Source organism: Aphelocoma coerulescens, chromosome 2 (assembly GCF_041296385.1).
Source record: "Aphelocoma coerulescens isolate FSJ_1873_10779 chromosome 2, UR_Acoe_1.0, whole genome shotgun sequence".
NCBI classification, from domain to species: Eukaryota; Metazoa; Chordata; class Aves; order Passeriformes; family Corvidae; genus Aphelocoma; species Aphelocoma coerulescens.
The window spans coordinates 125628199-125647210 of record NC_091015.1 but is presented as its reverse complement, the minus strand read 5'-3'; the positions used below and the strand labels follow the sequence as shown (position 1 = coordinate 125647210).

Sequence of the window (19012 nt, the reverse complement as noted above, 5' to 3'; positions counted from 1 at the left end):
GTTTAATTTAGAAAATTAGCTTCCTGTGTGATCAAAGGAGAGAAAGGCTTCTAGGAGGCAAGTCAGAATACCTATAAAAGTATGTCTCTACTCTGACAAAGCTAGGAGTTTGAGTGGGAAGGGGTGACTATCTTCTTAAACGTTTTTTATACATTTTTGAAAAGCCCAATCCAGTATTTGTACCAAAAGTGCAGTGTTCTTACTTCAGTCCAGTTTCAAATGTCATACCTTCTCACTTATTAAGCTAAATTTCTCTTACAAAATGTTCAAATACAATCTGTTGCTCCACAACTGTCTTTTTTCCACAAGTGAGAAAATAGAAGCAAATACTTAATGTGCTAGTCCCTAGATAATTTTTTTTTAAAGAGGTCCAAGTAAAAGAATGATAGATAAAAGTTGGATGTTCCCAGCATGTTGAAAAAGAAAAAAAATCCTGTTTATTTGTCATTTTTGGAAAGGAGAACATGACAAGCATGTTTGATGTGGAAGAAAAGCTTGTTTGTAGATGCTGGAGAAATTATCCAAGGACAGTTCAATCGTATAAAAAATGACCCCTGCATTACGGCCAAGGTCAGTGAGACCTAGAGCAACCTGCCACAAAATTGTAGTTTTGTCTGCTTGTTTGGGCCATTTCATCCCTTTTCTCCATTTCCTTTCAGTGCTTTGGAGACAACTAACACTCCCCCACTTCCAGTGTACTTGGCACTTTACCCAAGATGCCTGAAAATCCCTCAGAAGGATGATATAGACCTTATGAGGTCATTTTTTCCCACTCATTCTTTGGAGGGAGTTATGAAGGGATGATATTGTACTGCATCAAGTGACAGATGCTATCATTTTTTTGCTAGTTCTCTCTCCGACTCATTTGCTAACTTCCACAGAGTCTAAGTACTTCAGCTGTTTATGCTTCGTACAGTCACAATTAGTCGTATCCTGCCTTGGGTTTATCTGCTGCTATCCACTTAAGAAAATCTGTTCCCCATCTCAAGGCTCTGAGATCTTACACCTGCATAAAATACCACAGTTGAGAACATGAGGTATTATACAGTCTTTATGGTTAATATTCTCATGAAAGCACTTTTATTGCAGTGCAGTTCTGTTCTTTCCTCTCTCTCTAACTCAAGGGAGTTTGAAGCTGCTCCTTGAAAAAATCACAGGCCACATAAAACTACCAGTGGCTTCAACTGGAGCCAGTTAAGTACATCAGAGGAATGAAAAACTGATAAGAGAGGGAAAGAATAAGACTGTGTTTTCATTTGTACATTAATCACACACTCCTCATCACTCACCTTTTTTGAATTCTTGATTAACATCAAATGACCTTAATTATACGGTAGTCTTTGTTATCTAGGAAATGAAATACAAATAAGACTTTGTAACAAAAGACAAAGACAACACCAAAAGTAATAATCACAATGCAAAGACAAGCGTCTTAACCTCCTTCACTAAACTCCAAAGATAGAGATGCTGCAATTGTATTTATGTTGTAGACTTTAGGAATTAGTATGTGAAAACCTATGGGAATCACCACACGGAGAGCAAAAAGACAAGAGCTTCTTTATTCTCTCTTTCTCCCTGTCCATAAAAACTATGAATGCAAGATTCAAGGTGGTAGTCTACAGTAGATTTTCATTTTCCTACAGTGTTTTAACTTTACTCAGAGCACAAAAATCTCTTCTGCTACAGTTACATTTGCCCAGTTATTTACTCTTCTTAACACTGAGTTCCTACCAAGAGAAAAATGTCACAGAAAAGAAGGCTGTGCATGAATTTAAGCATGTGAGCATTTATCAGCAGCTCTGGCTTCCCCCTCAGCACTGACCACTTCATCTAACCTGGGGTCACAGCTGCATGGCCCTCCTTTGCCCTTCCAGCCCAAAAGATCACGTTGCTTCAGCCTGTCCCTGAGTGGATGTATACCTATGAACACATATGGACACTTAGTGCATGCACCATAGCCACACATATACATTGTGCAGTCAATTTACCCCTTGAATGACTTGACAGAGATAGGACATGGCTAAAATTTAACTGAACGAAGTAACAGGAAGAGTCAGTGTTTCATATGGAGGGGATGGTATGGAGCGAGTTTTTATGTCATCAGTATAACCTTAAGAAATCTTACATCATTTCCTTAGTTAGACTTTTCCAGTTGTGCCTATAGCCCAAAAGATTTACCTATCTGAGCTCGAAAGGGTGGAGTGTTTTGGCAGCCACATTACGTTGCTTTTAATTGAGGGGTTTGGCTGTCTGGTTACATTTCTTTACTATACCTAATGTTGTGAATGTTGTATAATAACTTTGGTACAAATCTTTTTTCTTGGTTTCTATATTCAGTGGAATCCAGACCAAAGTGCCACTGAGACACTGACATTTTATTTTTGACTGGCAAAAATGTAAATTTGCCTGCTCTCCACATGAGAATTTATAAGCTCTGCAAACTTCCAGGTTTTTGTGGGGATTTAAAAGTGTAGAAATGATCAAATTCTGGACTAGCATTCACCAGTTTTGAATTATTGGAAACACTGTCTTTCCCCTCATCAGAAAAAATCCCAAAAGCTTGTGCAAATGGGGACGGCAAAAGAAGGCCTGATGCCAGCTGAAATAAAATGTTCAAAATTAAAACCCAATAAAAATTTTCACGGAAGTGATTTGGTTTTTTGGTAGATGAACAAACATTGTTTGTATTACATTACCAACTCACAAAAACCATTACTATCAATTCTACCATTCAAAGAAAATTTAAAACATTATTATAACATTTTGCAGCACCAAGCACTTATATGTTTTTAAAGGATCACAAAACAAGAACTCATGCTTTTACAAATGCTCCAGGGCCATCTATTGAAGATTTACATTCTCTACGCTTAAGAGAGACAACAATGCTTGGGTCTAGCTGTGTCTTTGAAAGGCATCAGAAGCCACTTGATGCAAATTGATGGAGTTAGGTTAGTGTAAAGCCAGATTCAACGTTTATATGTATATGTGGCAGATGTGAGAAAAGAGCACTGAGCTCCAGAGCTCACAAAGAGAGGAAAGGCCAGGCCTGGAGCTATGGTATATGTGGTAGCCCTATCTTAGCAGTGAGGGCTCTCTTTGTACGCAGCTGGGATGTCTTTATACAATAAAACCTACTCCAAATGCATTTTTTCACACTCATCCTGCGCCATATAAAACCTGCCTTAGACTCAGCAAAACTGCAAAAGGAAATTGCAGTAGTCACTACCAAGTTTTATGAACAGTTTGCACTACATGTAATTGAGTCCTCCTCACTGAACAAAAAGCATTTTGGAGCTACCAATTATGACATGAAATACCAGCTAAAATTTCTCTAGTTAACTTCTTCCTGTCATATTCTTCCTACTGTTATCATATTTATTGATTGAGTTGATTTGATTTTGGATTTTTATTTCTTCAGAGATAAGTCTGAAAATTTCAGAGGGTGTAGAGGGACTTTTCAGTTGGAGAGAAGGGCATAAGGGGAGTGGACCTGCAAAAGAATGTGGAAGGGACAGATGGTTCTTCGTAGGCTTCCTGTCTTCCTATGACAATGCAACTGGGCTGTACCAAGTCATATGTCCAATTCTATTACCTAATACAAGGGCACAAACACGTAGAGGAATGCAGGCACTGTGGAGGAGAGGATATAGAATGGGGAGTAATGACCTGACCTCACACATCCTGGCTTTCCCATCAAGTAATGCCATACCTGCCCCTAAACAAACTCATTGCTCTTTTCCTGCCTTGTCTAACTTTGTTTCTCTGCCTCTAAATGGGACTTCCTCTCCTGTGCTCCTGGGGCTTTACCCTTTGCTCCCCCTCTTGCTCATACCTCACTGGTTTTATTAAGAATTAACTCTGTTACCTTTTTGTGTCTTGAGCCTTTCTTCTAATGACACAGCCTGAGTCAGTACAGTTTCCTACACTACTTCTACAGTCCTGCTATGCACAGCTGCTTTTTCTCTTATCTTTCCCCTGCTGCCTACTTCTCTGCCAGTATCCATCCCAGGATTTTCCCCTCTGCCTTCCATCCTGCTATGCCACCATTTTTCCTCTATACAGCAGCTGTGTGTATACAATAATACTGCACACCATATATAATCCCAGGGTGGATTGCATGGGGGGTGCTTGCAGAACATGTAGCTGTGCTGGTGATTTTGTAAATGAAATGAATGCTTTCCTGGAAATGATCCCCAGCAATGTGCTCCACAGGTAGTACTTGAACCAAGGCTCCCAGACTACCATTGCACCTTTCTTTCAATCTTCTTTGTTCAAGGGATAGATTGCACATGGATTTTTTTCTGAAGTAAGCAGCACTCTGAACAAGCAGAGGCTGTTAAGAGATAATACTTCTGTCCCTGAATCTCTTCCCAGCTGCTCCTTGCTGTTGTTCCGATCTTCATAAATTCACTTCTAAATCTCATATCCTTCATTTTAGCCAGACTAAAGTTTTCAAAATAAGTCTTGGCATATCTGGGCTATTTACTTGCTATATATAGACCAAAATAAAATGGCCATCTACAGTGTGACCTAGTGAGAACATAAGGAATGCCTCACAGACTTTAGAAACTAGCTGTGGAAAAGTGTAATTAACTATTAGGAAGGCTACTGGGACATGAAAGAACAATTTCTACCGTGTTCTGCTACTGAATCTGATCTGATCTTATGGAAAACTATACTCTGGTGCAGGGAACTTTTGAGACTTTTGGAAACTTTTACAAATATATACATATATACACGTGCACATATATATATAAAGCATAAAGGACAAAAATGCTAAATGTGCTGGATTGGATCCATGTATGTAGAAAAATCTTGTGGAGAAGGGGAGAATACCACATTTTTTGTAATGTTTCTGTTTAAATTAGCAATTCAAGTCTACCAAAATTCAAAGTATAGGAATACTGAGACTGTGGTTTGAAATCAGAATTTTCCCTTTTCTGTATTGAATCAGATTAGACTCAATTTGTCTCTATATGAAATATTTGTTTAAAAATCCTTTCTATTGCAATCAAAAAGTTTAGCAAAATAGTCACATTATTGTCACTTAAAACATGCTTTACTGGTCACAGTGCAAAATAATTATTGAAGGATAGGATAGGATAGGATAGGATAGGATAGGATAGGATAGGATAGGATAGGATAGGATAGGATAGGATAGGATAGGATAGGACGGATAAATCTCAACTCCCAGATGCCCTAGGATGGGTGGCTTCACCTACTAGCTCTAATCAAAGGCTTGGGTCAAAGGATGGAAGTATGGGAGACAGTACAAAAATTGGAAGAACTTTGAAGAGCCATTTGAAGTGCAGTTTTTAAATTCCACTACCACTTCCATGTATATGGGAGTCATCAGAAATGCTGCTAAAGTTTGGCATGGTGTAAGACTGTATATGCATACTAGGAGAAAGTATAAGGACTGAAAAATGGAGCAGCCATTGAAAAAATTATACAGCCAGTTAAAAGCAAACTAAACAAAGCCAACTACTGCTCCACACATTCTCAGCTGTGACACATTAATGCACAGCAAATAGGTAAGAAATGTCTGAGAAGAAACACCATATAAAGAGGATTTGATGAATTAGGAGAGATCAGTGACAAAATTTATTTTATTAATTTCACCAGCATCCCTAAATACTCTGAGAAGATCCTCAGCTAGCTTGCAACAGCTGAGGTTCTGCTGCCAGATTTTGGATATTGGGTACTTCCTAGCAATATTTAATCTAAGGTCATTTCCTATTTTTTTGTTAATAATCAGCCACAGCCCATTGGCTACAGGCCACTGATAGGTGAAAAGTCAACAGACATTTCACTCTGTTTGTCCTGTTTCAGACTAAGGTTTGCAGGCCGCATCTTGCAGGAACGTTATTATGGGAGTTATTAAAAACCTATTTTTGCTGAAAACAATGCAAACGGAAGGAAGTGAGCCTGTCAGGAGACTTATTTCCTATTCAAGCCGACAGGTAGTTGGAGAATGGCCATCTGGAGTTTAAAAATTGCCAGTCGAGCCTCTCAGATTTGTCCCTTCCTGCATTAACACATTCACTCTGGATAGCACAGCGATGTTGTCATGGCACGACAAACAAGAAGCAAATTTCAGAGGGGGGAAGGAATTGAAGGAAGTTAGTTAACCATGAGAAAAATTGTTTGTTCTTGCAGTGCTAATAGCCAAGAGGCAAACACTTGGACATGATCCACTCATCTGGAAACACTTTTGTGTCATGGGAGCACCAAGGTACCGAGCACAAGAAGCCACGGGGTAAGGGTTCGGCTGCCAGCACAGCTCCATCCCCGCAGCCCGCCTGCTCCCCAGCTCCCACAGCCAGATAGGCAAGTGTCCCAGCTCACATCGCTCTCGGCAAAACAGATCATTCCTTCTGCCTGCGGTTCCAGGGTGCTAAATCTTCATTTCCTGAAAACAGGAAAGCTCTCCACCTAAAGCCAGCTCTCACTCTGAGTCCTGCTGCTCCTTCTGCAAGGAATTGCACATGACCCATCCCTCCGGTTAAGTGAGTCTAACAAAATCATAAGCAATCACTGTGAAAAGCAAGTGAAGGCTTTAGGAGAGGAAAATTTTGCAGCCCTCCAGCACCTACCCCCACAGCTGACTGTCCCTTTTGCACTTCACTGTGTTGACAGGATTACTCTACAGTTTTAGACCCTTAAGTGACATAGGGCTTCTGAGCTGAAGTCCATTTTCCTCACCAGTGAGCGAATAGGAAATTGCCTGCATGACTGGTTTGCTTGGCTTGTTGCAGACCTTGTGCTGGCTCCAGCAAAATTTGTTTTCACCTTCAGCATGCTTTAACTCTTGGCTAAGAAAACATCACTCGCCAAGGGTCTATCACCAGAGTGTGGTTTGGCAAATGCATATGTTGCAAAATACTGCCTGACCTAAAAAAAGATTTTATATAATAGTAAGTCTTGCACATGGATTGGGGCAATCCCAAACACAAATACAGTCTGAGGAGAAAATGGACTGAGAGCACCCCTGAGGAGAAGGACTTGGGCTGTTGGTTGTGAGAGGCTCAACATGACCCATCAATGTGCACTTGCAGCCTAGAAAGCCAATCATCTCCTGGGCTGCATCAAAAAAGCATGTTCAGCAGATTGAGGGAGGGGATTCTGTCCGTCTACACTGCTCTCATGGAATACTGCATCCAGCTCTTGGGCCCCCAACATAAGAAGATCGCGGAGTCCAGAAGAAGGGCACTAAGTTGATCACAAAGCTGGAGTAATTCTTCTACAAAGACAGGGTGAGAGTTGGGGTTGTTCAGCCTGGAGAAGAGAAGGCTCTGGCAGAACTTACAGCAGCCTCCCAGTACCTAAAGTGGGACTACAAGAAAGACAGAGAGGGACTTTTTTTACAAGACCATGTAGTGATAGGACAAGGGGAAATGGCTTCAGACTGAAAGAGGGTAGGTTTAGATTGACTATAAGAAAGGAATTCTTGACTATGAGGGTGATGAGACACTGGAACAGATTGCCCAGAGAGACTGTGGATGCCCCATCCATGGAAGTGCTCTAGGCCAGGCTGGATGCGGCTCTGAGCAATCTGATCAAGTGGAAGGTGTCCCTATCCATGGTAAGAGGGTTGGAACTGGATGATCTTTAAGGTCACTTCCAACCCAAACCATTCTGTGATTCTATGGTAGGGGGTCCCATTTTATAACCTCATGTCTTCCCTTCATATTCATTTTATGCCTCAGTAGTTTATAGTGTATACATACCCAAAGGCAGAGTTTGATCAGTAGAAGCTAGAAAAGAGGAAAAAGAAGTTAGAACATTTTGGAAGCATTTTCATTCAGGGAGTTGACAATTATGGAGGCTTTATTCCTCCATATTTATTTTTAAAATCGTAACATTTTGGAGGAAGATTACCAAATTCATACACTTATCAGAAACTATTGTAAGCATGCTGTGTACATAGGGGGAAAAAAAAAATCTCTATTTAAAAATGGTGACCAGCTTCAAAAGAAAGAGCTTTCTCTCTCCACCAAATTTGCAGGCCCCATTTCAGGACCCTGCTGAATCAGGGCTCTGGTGTGCTGAACTAGGGCAGCTGGCATTTTGAATATTAATGTGGTAAGGTAATCCCTCAGTGATCCATGACATTTATGTTTTTGGTTTTACTTAAGTTGTAATTTTCAAAGTTGGACAAGCTTGGAGGAAAAAACCACCTGGCAAACAAACAAACTTTAAAAATTAAAGGAATTTTCCAAGTTTGCTGGATTTGCAAGGCTAGGCATACTGCAGCTTGATTAGTAGTCAATGAAGGAGAAACAATTACACACCAGAAAGTAACATTCAAGAGCTCATGAAATGTGGCCCCAATGTGTTTCTTTTTTTTTTTTTTTTTTAATACATAAAGGAATCAGCTGCTATGGTGATAGGAAAATAAAGTAAATAATTCCAACAAATATTCCATGAATCGGAGTTGTGAAATCTGTAAACAACATTATGTTCTCCTTCCATCCACTTGGAGTAAAGAGCTGGTCAAATGTGGTGCTTTGAGCCTAAACTTGCCTGTTGCTGCCTTATTTTCCTCATAACTGTTCTAAAGTACACCACCAGCTGAAATAGACAAGGTGATGCAAGGTGAGAGGCTGACCTCAAAATTAATTTGGAGCATGCTAGAAGCCAAGATTTCTCATAACATCATAGAAGTATGCATTTTTTTAACTGAGATACAGTTCCTTACTCAAGAACTGCACTAGGAGCTACCTATGTGCTGCCTAAACAGATGTAGACTCATATGCAAAGTGTGTATTCCTTCTATTCTTTATTTAACCATGTGAAAATGCAATAATCAGGTGAACCTTAGGCTAACCATCTGATTAAAAAATCTGTTTTCTTCCTGTATCTGCAGTGCAGAGATCCCATGCTGAATGTTCCTTTCAGTTTCCTTGCTGGATTTTGTATGGGCAGTTTATACCTGATTTATTTCAAACTCTGCTTGTAGATTTTCTTTCTTTAAAAAGTTGCTCTTCACCCAGGTGAGTGTCCATATTCACTCTTTGAGTGGCATGTTTTAGACTCAGCCTTGAATTCTTGGCAAACCATATACTAAAGATCTACTAAAATATTATATCTTTGTGGAGATAGTATATTCCCTTGAGCTTTTTCTGTAAAGACAGATAAGTACCATAATCATTTGCCTCAATTACACCTGCTATGCCATTTTCACTTTGATTTTGAAAGGTGAATTTATTCTTTTTAATCATTATTAAGAACATATGTATTTCCTGCCAAGGCAGTCTTATAAAAACACTGGAGGCCTAGGAGAAAAATTCCTCTGAGGCCTCAGGCACGTTGAACTGTCCTGAGAATGTGAAGTGAGGAGAGATTGATGCATGGACTACCTGTCCAGGAATTTGGTAGTACTGGATCAGATTTTCCATGGTTTCTCTCTCTCTTAATTTTACTGAAATTGCACATTAGTCGTATGTATGCCTCCATGCACTCACACAAATGCACACACACACACACACACACACACAAAGTGCTCCTACAGAGCCATGAGGATAATGTTAGACAAGATCTGGCTGCAGTTTAGTCACAGAGGGAAAAGTGAATTTCCACACCTTCACATGTATTTTTGAGAGTGTAATTTCTGTTTTAGCTATATGGCTACAGCTATTTGTAACTTAAATATTACACATGGTCAATGTCCACTCCAAAGCAAACTAGGTGAAAAGAATGAGTAGTTACCACTGGAATTATAATTGTCAGTAAAGCATAGAGCCAGGATAGGCAATTTCAAGGAGATTCCTCGATTTAGGGGGGAAAAAAAGAAATTTAAAAAATCATTCCATCTATTTATCTCTCTCTGTTATCTCCTGGAAGATTGGCTGAATGCCACTGATATTTTTCCAGTGATGTGGATGAAGGTGTTACATACAGAGTGACACAAAAGCATTTCAAAGTAAATTCAGCTACTTTCTCAAAAGTTCATCTTCTCTTTCTGAAATTCAGACAGTGGGACTGTACCCACTTCTGGCTATTTCTAGAAAATTAAGAACATGAATATCTCTTCTCCCTCTAGCAATACAAATTATTAAGGCCAGAAGACAGACAGTTACGAGTCATTAGGCTGACTTCCTGCAAAACACCAGTCGTTGAATTTCACCCAGAAATCCTTGCAAACCCGTAACTCCAAGCTGACTTCGATCATGCTGTTAGAAAGATGTCCAGTTTTGATTTAAATATTTTAAGGGATGAAGAATCCATTAAATCCCCATGGTAATTTGTTCCAACAGATAATTACCCTCACTTCTAAAAATGTGCTCCTTATTTCCTGTCTGTATTAACATAGCTTCAGCTTCCAATCACTAGGTCTCTATTTTTTCCTTTATCTTCCAGAATTAAAAACCCTTTATCTATGTAGGCAATTACAGAGAGTGATTAAAACATTACTCTAAAAGGCCAATATATGGAACATTTTTTTTACCTTAGTATCAAAGGCTTCCCTTTTCCAGTTCTACTGTAAAGAAGGAGTAAACTCTGAGTGGAATTACTGTGAAGCAGGAAAGATCAGACTCTTCCCTCAAGCCACTTTACTTGAACAGGCAGAAACAAAGCAACTAATCCATAAGGATCAGTATTAAAATCAACAGCTTTATTATGTTCTACTTTGCACTTTATTTCCACATGCCCCAGTGTTTTGCAATACAGATTTCATTTCGATTGGACAGTCAGTCTTGGCTCCACATTTTCAGTATTTAAGTCAGACTCCCAATATCACTTCAATGGGTTATTTAGGCCAACAGCAAATTATCTTGACTTCCTTACTTCAAAATGAGGCAGAACTACCGCAGAAGGCACCAGAACTTCTCCAGGTAACATTTATTTGAAGCCAGATTGAATCCTAGGGGACCATTCCAGCACTGCCTTGTACCCTGTATCACTCAGTTGGGTGGGGTTGCCCAGTACTAATGCTGGCCTAAAGGCAATGACTTTATACAGTGGGCAAGGAAGGAAAAGGGACAGTGCCTTTAGCAAATCAGATTTTTGCCTGACTAACCATTTATAATAAGATTAGTGAAAGGCATTCCATTTTTCAGCTTAAATGTCCTTTGCAACTGTCATGGTAAAAACACGTTTTGTAGCCTGCAATCTTTTTTGGCACAACTGAAACTTTTTGCATAGCCTACTGATTTATTGTCTTGATGATCTTCTCTTCTGCCTTAGCAGTTCAAGATGTCTCTTGTGACATTGCTTTTGAAAACCTGATACCTGAGTAGAATTCATTCCTCTTTAGCCACTACCAAAAGGTAACAATTTCAACGATAATTTAATGGTTCATAATATATACATAAGCCAAGCAAACCAGATCAAGTGACATTCACATGAAATGTTAGCCCCAAAACTAGGTCCCTAAATCCCTGTGTAATTACAGCTATCAATATGTTTAGTGCACATGTATCCACCATCCCTTTAAGAGTTCAGTTTGATCCTTAGGATGCAGATTTGCAGCTCCTGTGCAGTAAAGACCAAGATCAGATACTGTGTGCAGAATTCTAAGGTGTTTGTCTGAACAGGACACAATGGATTTTTTCTGATGAGATTTTTGTTGAATTTAAAGAGCACATACACTGCTCAAATGTGAAATATTATTTTTCTCACTGGTTATTTGGATAGCCTAAATTTATTGCAGATGAATTCCTTTTTATTCTTAGTTAAGTTTGCCTTTGTAAGCAGTGCCAGATTTGCCAGTTAATACACAAAAACATCACAGCCTTACAGACTGCAGCTTAAGTACAGATCTTGGTGCTTCTTTTTGTCATTAAGTTCAACTATCTACAACATGCAGCCAAAAATTATGAAGAGACTCAGGAAATGTTTAGTTCTAAATCATTAATTGTTTTTTAATTCCTTCACAGCATTTTTTTATGAAGTCACCTTCCTAAAAATTTGCACAATCTTCTCTTTAGGTAATCAAACATCTAGAGACATGTAGACTGCATCCAAAACTGAAAGGTGTCACTCATTTGCACAGCTTGTTTCTATCTACCATTCCTCAACACACTGGCATTTCTTCCTGCAGTACAGTCTGATGACCCAGTGCATTTTCAGTATCCCAGCTTTTCCGGCAAGACAGGAATAAAAACCTTTCTCTCTGTTTCTCAGAGAGAAAGGTGAATGCTCTGCCTAATGTCACTTCCCTATTGACAATCAGGTTTGTAACAACTGATTGAGGAGGCAGGAGAGAAACCTGTGCTCCTGCCTTCAGCCCTCATATGCCAAGCTGCAGCCTGGAATTTTTACAGCTCTGTCCTGAAACTCTGACAAGAAGGGTTTACAACAGAAATCTTGCCAGACCCTTAACCGTAGCGACGCCACTATAATATTTATAAGTACATTATACTCTTTCCAAACATATGCGCTTATTACTTATGTCTTTGCTTCTGCCTCTCTTCTGGGGGACTTTTCTGTATAAACAAAACAGATTCTCTTGCTTATACTTAGAAAATCTAATTGCTCTGCGTCTCTAGCTGTTATACAAACGCCCAAACAGCCAAGAGATTCTTTCACTGCATTTGCACAGCAGCAAGTCTCTACAAAAAACATAAACTTCCTTTTCCACTTTGCTCTTCTTTGCTTTCATAAATCTGCCCATTTCACTCGTGTTTGGATAAGACTCTTCTTTAAAAAAAAAAAAAAAAAAGAAGAAGTTAAAATAAAAAGATGCAAGTCTGAGGTGGATAGGCCATCAGTTATACAGACCAGCCTTACAAGAGCTGACAATTCTGTCCCTTTAAGTAAACAGAGGAACAGAAAAGATACATAAACAAAAAGACCACTTGCAGGGCTGACAGCTTGTCTGCTCCAGGAAAAGCAGGTTCCCAGGGAAAGTGATTGCCAAATAGTAATAGGGAGTGACAGGGATTTCCTAGATTTTCCATGAACATCTCAAAGCAGTTTTTTCCTGGGCACAGATATGCCCATTTCTGCTGATGAGTTAGACAGATGTGGCCTGCAGGTGAGAAACTGCTCAAAAGTAGCTAACCCAAAACAATACAGGTTCTTCTCCACAAGGCTTTAGCTGGGTTCAAAGTCACCAGAGCTTTTAGTGAACACAGACCAGGATGTCCTTACCTGCTGTTGGGTTGGGTTTGCATCAGGGTTTCAGGTTTGCAAATCACAGTCAAACTGAGGAATAATCTGACAGTGGCCTCAACTGAGCTTAAAGCAAAATGAAATAGCATTCCATTCTGAAATAGAAGAATTCTGCTGAAATCATCTTTCTTGTGAGAGTTCAGCTGTTAAAATGGGTCTAAACCAACTCTAAAACAATAGGAAATCAAACATGTATAGGTATGAATATGTAGCCTGATTCTAGTCAGGAGTGCTAGGTAAGTTTTGCATTGTTGTAGCTGTTTGAATGCTTAGATAATTCAGAAATTAAACTATTTCAAATTATGATATGCATATGGCATGCTAAAAGGAAGGGGGGGGCAGATGGCAGGGCAAGAAAGACTTTTAAGTAAAAAAGTAATACCTAAAGCACATTATACACAGAAATTGTGTAAGTCAGGTAAATTACTCCTGCATGGGGTTTTCTGGAAAACAGTTTCTCTGGTCTCTCTGATGCTGATGCAGTCTCTCTTATCAGGAAGTATACTGGTCAGCATCTTCTACAGTTCTTCTGCAGTCATAAACAGGTCGTAAAAAAAATGACACAACTTTTTAAAAAAAGCTACTATCACATAACAAAAGCCCTCCAAAATATTCTTTCCTGTTGCACTTTATTCTTTTTGTAGTTTTTGTTTTCTCAAAAAAGGGATTTAGTTTTTGGTAAGCTCTTCTGTCTACACATATGACATATGTGGTATGGCTGCAGAAAGAATGGGGAAATAGTAGACTCAAGTTATCCCTAAATTATACGATGAGTTCTTTGAATGACTGATCTGGTCATAGCAGTAAGAAAATGATGTGAGGTTGGATGAATGTCTGTATTTCTAATCCTGATAATTTTAAGGATGTAAAGACAAAGTTACCTGTGGGGGGAAAAAAACATTATGGAAGACCAGGCATAATCCATCTGTAGGAGGAATTGTATTAAGATTGTTCTTAAATATACATATAATTCCTCTCTCAAAATATTTGCATTAAACTCTGGGGATTAACCTAAGTATAACCTCCCACAAAACACCTCAGAACTCAGTCACTAATGCTGAAACCTAGCATTGATAGTAGGCCTGAGCTTCATTATCTGAAAATACGTCTGATCATTCATGATTCTTCTGAATTTGAGGAACTTAAGAAAGAATTAACCCCTGCACTGAAATGATAGGGCACAGAGATAAAGTCTAAAACATTCTTTCATTTTCCCTTTGTTTTTGGCATGAGTTGTGTCAGAACACTTTAGCCTTGGATGAACTGTATCCTGACAACTGAAAATGTAAAGTCAGGAAGTTAAAAGACTATTAAGAAAAATGAGATCAAGGGAGCAAAAAAACATACAAATAGGTTTGATGACAAGGAACAAATTTCATTAAGAAGAAACCCACATGAGGAAAACCAGTTTTTACTTTGTTGTTTTAATGGACAAAGTCAGCAATATAAAACAACCAGGTCATCCATCTATTCCTGCAGGAAAACCACTGGAGCCTTCAATATCATAGTGTCAGCTGCTTTTCTATAGCCTGACCTCATGAGCTAAGAAGCATGAACTCTGCTAAAAAAGATTCCTTTGGGTTCAGTAAGGCTGCCTCCTGTTTTTAAGTTTGCTCTATGTGTGTGTGTGGGTATTGTGACACCTGCAGTCTGATAGGGCTGTTATTGCTCTAACTAGGCAAACTAATTTAGGCACCCGGGGTTTTTTTTTTAGTCATGCTTAAGTGGCTGATTTTTGCCTTTGAAAACAGGAAACAAGTGCTGTAATTGTAAAGAACTAATCTGGTAATTAAACCATTAAGGACAAGAAATCAAGGGTGGGTTTTGAGGGTAGTTTGCCTTTTACTGGGTTGTTTTTTGGGTTGTTTTTTTTTTGAGTCAGAAGCTTTCAATTGGACACAACTCAGACACAACTTTCCTTAACTAACCTCTGATTCTGCTTAGAGCACTAAGGAAGTGGAGAAGGAGGAGGACTTAAATGGACTGAACCAGAAAATAATAAAAGAAAAACAATACTATTCTCTGGAGAAATGAGTGTCATGATGAAAAATCAGTTTATTCTCAGTTAGAATAAATTTTGAAAGAAAGAAAACACAAGAAGATAATTTTCAAAGGAACTTCTCTCATAAAAAATTGATGTGTGTATCATGGGGCTAGCTTTAAAAAGGAAGCAATAATTTAAAGACCATTCTCTTTCCCAGAACCCTTGCTTCAAATTTTTAACAAAATAGTCAGGGGCAAGGCTGTTTAGAAAAGCAGACAGATTCACCTGAAAGTGATTTGGGCAGGGTTTTTCTCCTTCCTTTTGTTAATTAATTGTGATTAACAGCTAAGATAAGCAGAGCTAAGTTGTTAAATCAAAATTAGTAAATCTGAGTGGCCAGCCAGAGACAATGCTGGATTGAAGGAAGAATCATTTTGCTTTCCTGCTGCCCAAGACATATCAAAAGCTTTGCATCTACAGCTCATGAGTCAAATCTTGACTGTAGCTGCACCTGTAAGTGGAAGATAGGTACTGTAGGTGCACAGCTAATTAACAGCTTTGTTTCAGCTAGGTGTTAGAAGACCAAGCAAAGTTCCAGCAAATTTCAGTCCTGAGAAACTAAACCGAACGTTTTTGAGAAATGACAGGACAACAGATAAATGCAGCCAACTATGTAAATCCACAGCCTGGCTTGTCAACGATGACATTAGGCAGGGTTCCTGGGCAATATAGGCACGCAACCATCTTCTGGTTTTTGCTTCTTGACCTGTAACTGAAAGTTTTGAATTTAGGTCTGCCTTCCATGCTTATTTGCTGAAGATGATGGCCAGAAGCTGCCTCCAACCTCTTGCTCTGTTCCAGCACTACTCACCTGAGCCGAGGTACTTTCGCACACGGTGACTCCTCAGATATTGGACAGGAATTTCCTCCCACGCCACCGACAGAAGAACAAACCACATGAAAATGGAATGAGTCCTAAGACACTGAATATTTCCCCTCCCCATCCTGGATGTTTACAAGCATTCTTTGCTGTCAAAACAATATTCGTACAAACCAGTGATTGTGCTGGGGTATTTCAGTCTAAGCATGTGGCTAGATATATAGAGAAACACTCAGAAAACAACTTTCTTAAACAAATAAACAGCTGAGCTCTTGAACTTTATGCTCACAGTAATCTGCCATCATTAATCCCACTCAGTGTTTGACATAGTAGCCTAAATGAGGAGGGCGTGGAGAGCAGGGGAGTAGGGTTGGAAAAGGTCATAACCTTCTGTTTAAACTACCTGAGAACCATTTTCTTAAACCTGGAATATAGGATGGGCCAGATCCATCTGCTCAGGAGTGTCAATCTTGTGAGGAAACAGACCTGATATCTTTGGCATGAGGGTTGCTAGAAGTATACGGATGGCGTTCATAGTTAATTGCTAAAAGCCCAAAAGTCCCTTACAAGAAGATTCCATAGGCCCGCATAGCTTCTGTATCATAACTGTTCAGAGTCTCTTTCTGTTTAAAAATGATAAAAACATAATCCAACTCCTAAGAAAGAGAGTTTCTGCATTAAGAAGATGCTTAGGGAAAAGGATCATTTCAGAAGTCTTGAAGAGGACTACAAACTGCTGTTTCAAGCAGTACCCTTGATTTTCCTAAGAAAAGTCTCTCACCTATAGTCACAAATCCAGGTGGAGAAGCTGAGGTAGTCCCCATTGTCAACATGTATTATTCTCCTATGACACCAGAACATTACTGATTTATACACAAGTTACTGGAGTCATTCACATTATTTTCTTTGGGAAGGGGGAAGAAGAGAAGATGGCTGCTGGAGAGGTTGAGTGGGGAAAGAGATGCAGGCAAGGAAAACTGATTATTATTGCTGCTAACAAAACTTGCTCTTTTTTCCCTCATTGTCAAATAGTGCTGTTCAGCTGATGAAAACCAGATGGGCACTCAGACATTTGATGAAGCAATACAGTCCACATGCTGAATGCTAACATGAAGCAAAGGTGCTAATTACTGGCTTGTAGGTTAAAAAAAAAGAATGCTCCACCTGCACACTATAACTTCTGAACCTTCATTTGCTAGGAACAGGAAAACTATAATGTAAACAACCTGTCCCACTCATTGTTCTTTTATGAGGGAAAATTTGAATTTTAAGGCAGATTATGACCCTGAGTGACAGAAAAAAACTATGCAACTGGATTTGTCCATTGAACAGATTGAAGAATCAAACCATTTCTAGGTAGAGAGAGTAGCTGATGCCTAGTCTGGGACCAGCCATGTCCCTTAGTATTGCCTCAGCCTGGGCACAAATAGCTCCTGAAAACCTTTAGCCTCCAGTAAAAAAAAATTAACAGAGTCCTAGAGCCTTAGCAGATAGGCCTGATTCCCAAGTGCAGCAAGTGAGCCATGGACCCCAGCATGGGGGACTTTCATCCCTGCTAACTTACTGCTGCTGCTGGAGCTTGCTTTGCTGCTGATATGCAACAACTGATTGACTTGTTTGCTGTCACAAACACATGCTTACCGAGGAAGCTACAGAAGCTGGGAAGGTGACAGCCCTTCCCTCTCCATGATTAGTGTTATGTCTCATGGTGCACTGTAGAATAATTAAACCTTGAATTGAATGATGTGCTGTTGGCCACCTTCCTCACCCTGGCCTCTTTCCACACTGTCAAATTTCCTCTTTTCAACCACATTGCCTTGCCTTTCTTAAATTTTGCTCCAGGACAGATTTCCACCTTTCTTTCATCATTTTTTTTTTTTTCCTCGGAAACCCATTCGCTACACGGACCTGCCTGTGGCTGCAGCAGGGACATGGGTGAAGGCATAGGACCAGCTGGGTGTAGACACACCCCTCCCTCCAGGGCAGTGTTTGGAAGAAATGTGTGCTTACCTCTGGCCAGTTAGCAGTCAGCAGCACTGCAGTGCTGTGCTCCTGTTTCTGACACACTTTCATTCAGCAGCTCCACATGGTGGGGAGGGTGGTGGAGAAAACAAGTTCACAGTGTGACCCAGTCTAAAATCAGCAGAGCAATCCTTTCCTTGTCAACTTGTACCCAGCTTCCTGTTTTGATGCACCATTCCCCGACTACTATTTAATCCCAGTTTGGCTCTAAAAATATTACAAAATACATTTTTGGCAACGGTTTTCTGAGATTCCTAGCAAAAAAAAATTCATTTTTGGGAAGATGCCGAATTCTAATAAAGCTGTTCAGGAGAAATGTTTTCCAGCTATAGCTACTGTGACCACTTATTGCATTTAAGCACTGATGTTTGGAAATAACCTGTTATGGGAGAAATTGATACACACTTTTCTGGAAATGATTTATAAGTACTGTTTTCACCAAAAAGACTACCACTCTGCAGAATAGTGTGACCCTGGGACAAGGGACAAGATTAGACATAAGACACAGGCTGAAACAGCTCTTGAATATAATTCAGAGAATGGTGACCTTTCACAAATGAAACTACAATAAAAGAGTCTTGGAAGTAACAAGTGCTACTAAATAATTTCCCAGATACTGGTAACTTGGAGATAAGCTTAAGGAATAGTATGGAGTAGATCTCTCTGGAGTCTGCAATACACAGGTCTGCATCCTCTGAAACTAAAGTAAGATCTAAGATCTTGAGGAAGGTAAAATTAAACACTTGCAGCAATATTTGTGATAAAACACTAATAATTTGGGAATCAGAAAATACATGGTATTAGAACAATATTCCATGAATTTCATTCCTAGAAATTTCATCTGCTTGGTATTATTTTCAGCTTGAAGGTGATGCTGGAGAGTGTCTTCCTTTTACTTGATAAATATTTGGGTTTTAAAGAGATGTCACTTAAAGTAGAATTGCCTCTGGTGTTCCTGAATGTATGGAAAAGATCATTCTTCTGAATGAAAGTAAGAAGTAGCAATG

The 19012-nt window shown here is 39.4% G+C and overlaps 1 long non-coding RNA gene across 1 annotated transcript in view; it reads right to left on the bottom strand.

The window, feature by feature from the left end:
• Window positions 1-18651, bottom strand: part of LOC138105088 (uncharacterized) — a 128140-nt gene extending 109489 nt beyond the window's left edge. The window contains exon 1 of the long non-coding RNA XR_011148380.1: window positions 15975-18651. This is a non-coding gene — a long non-coding RNA (uncharacterized lncRNA). The remainder of the gene's footprint in view (window positions 1-15974) is intronic.
• Between the last annotated feature and the right edge of the window lie 361 nt (window positions 18652-19012).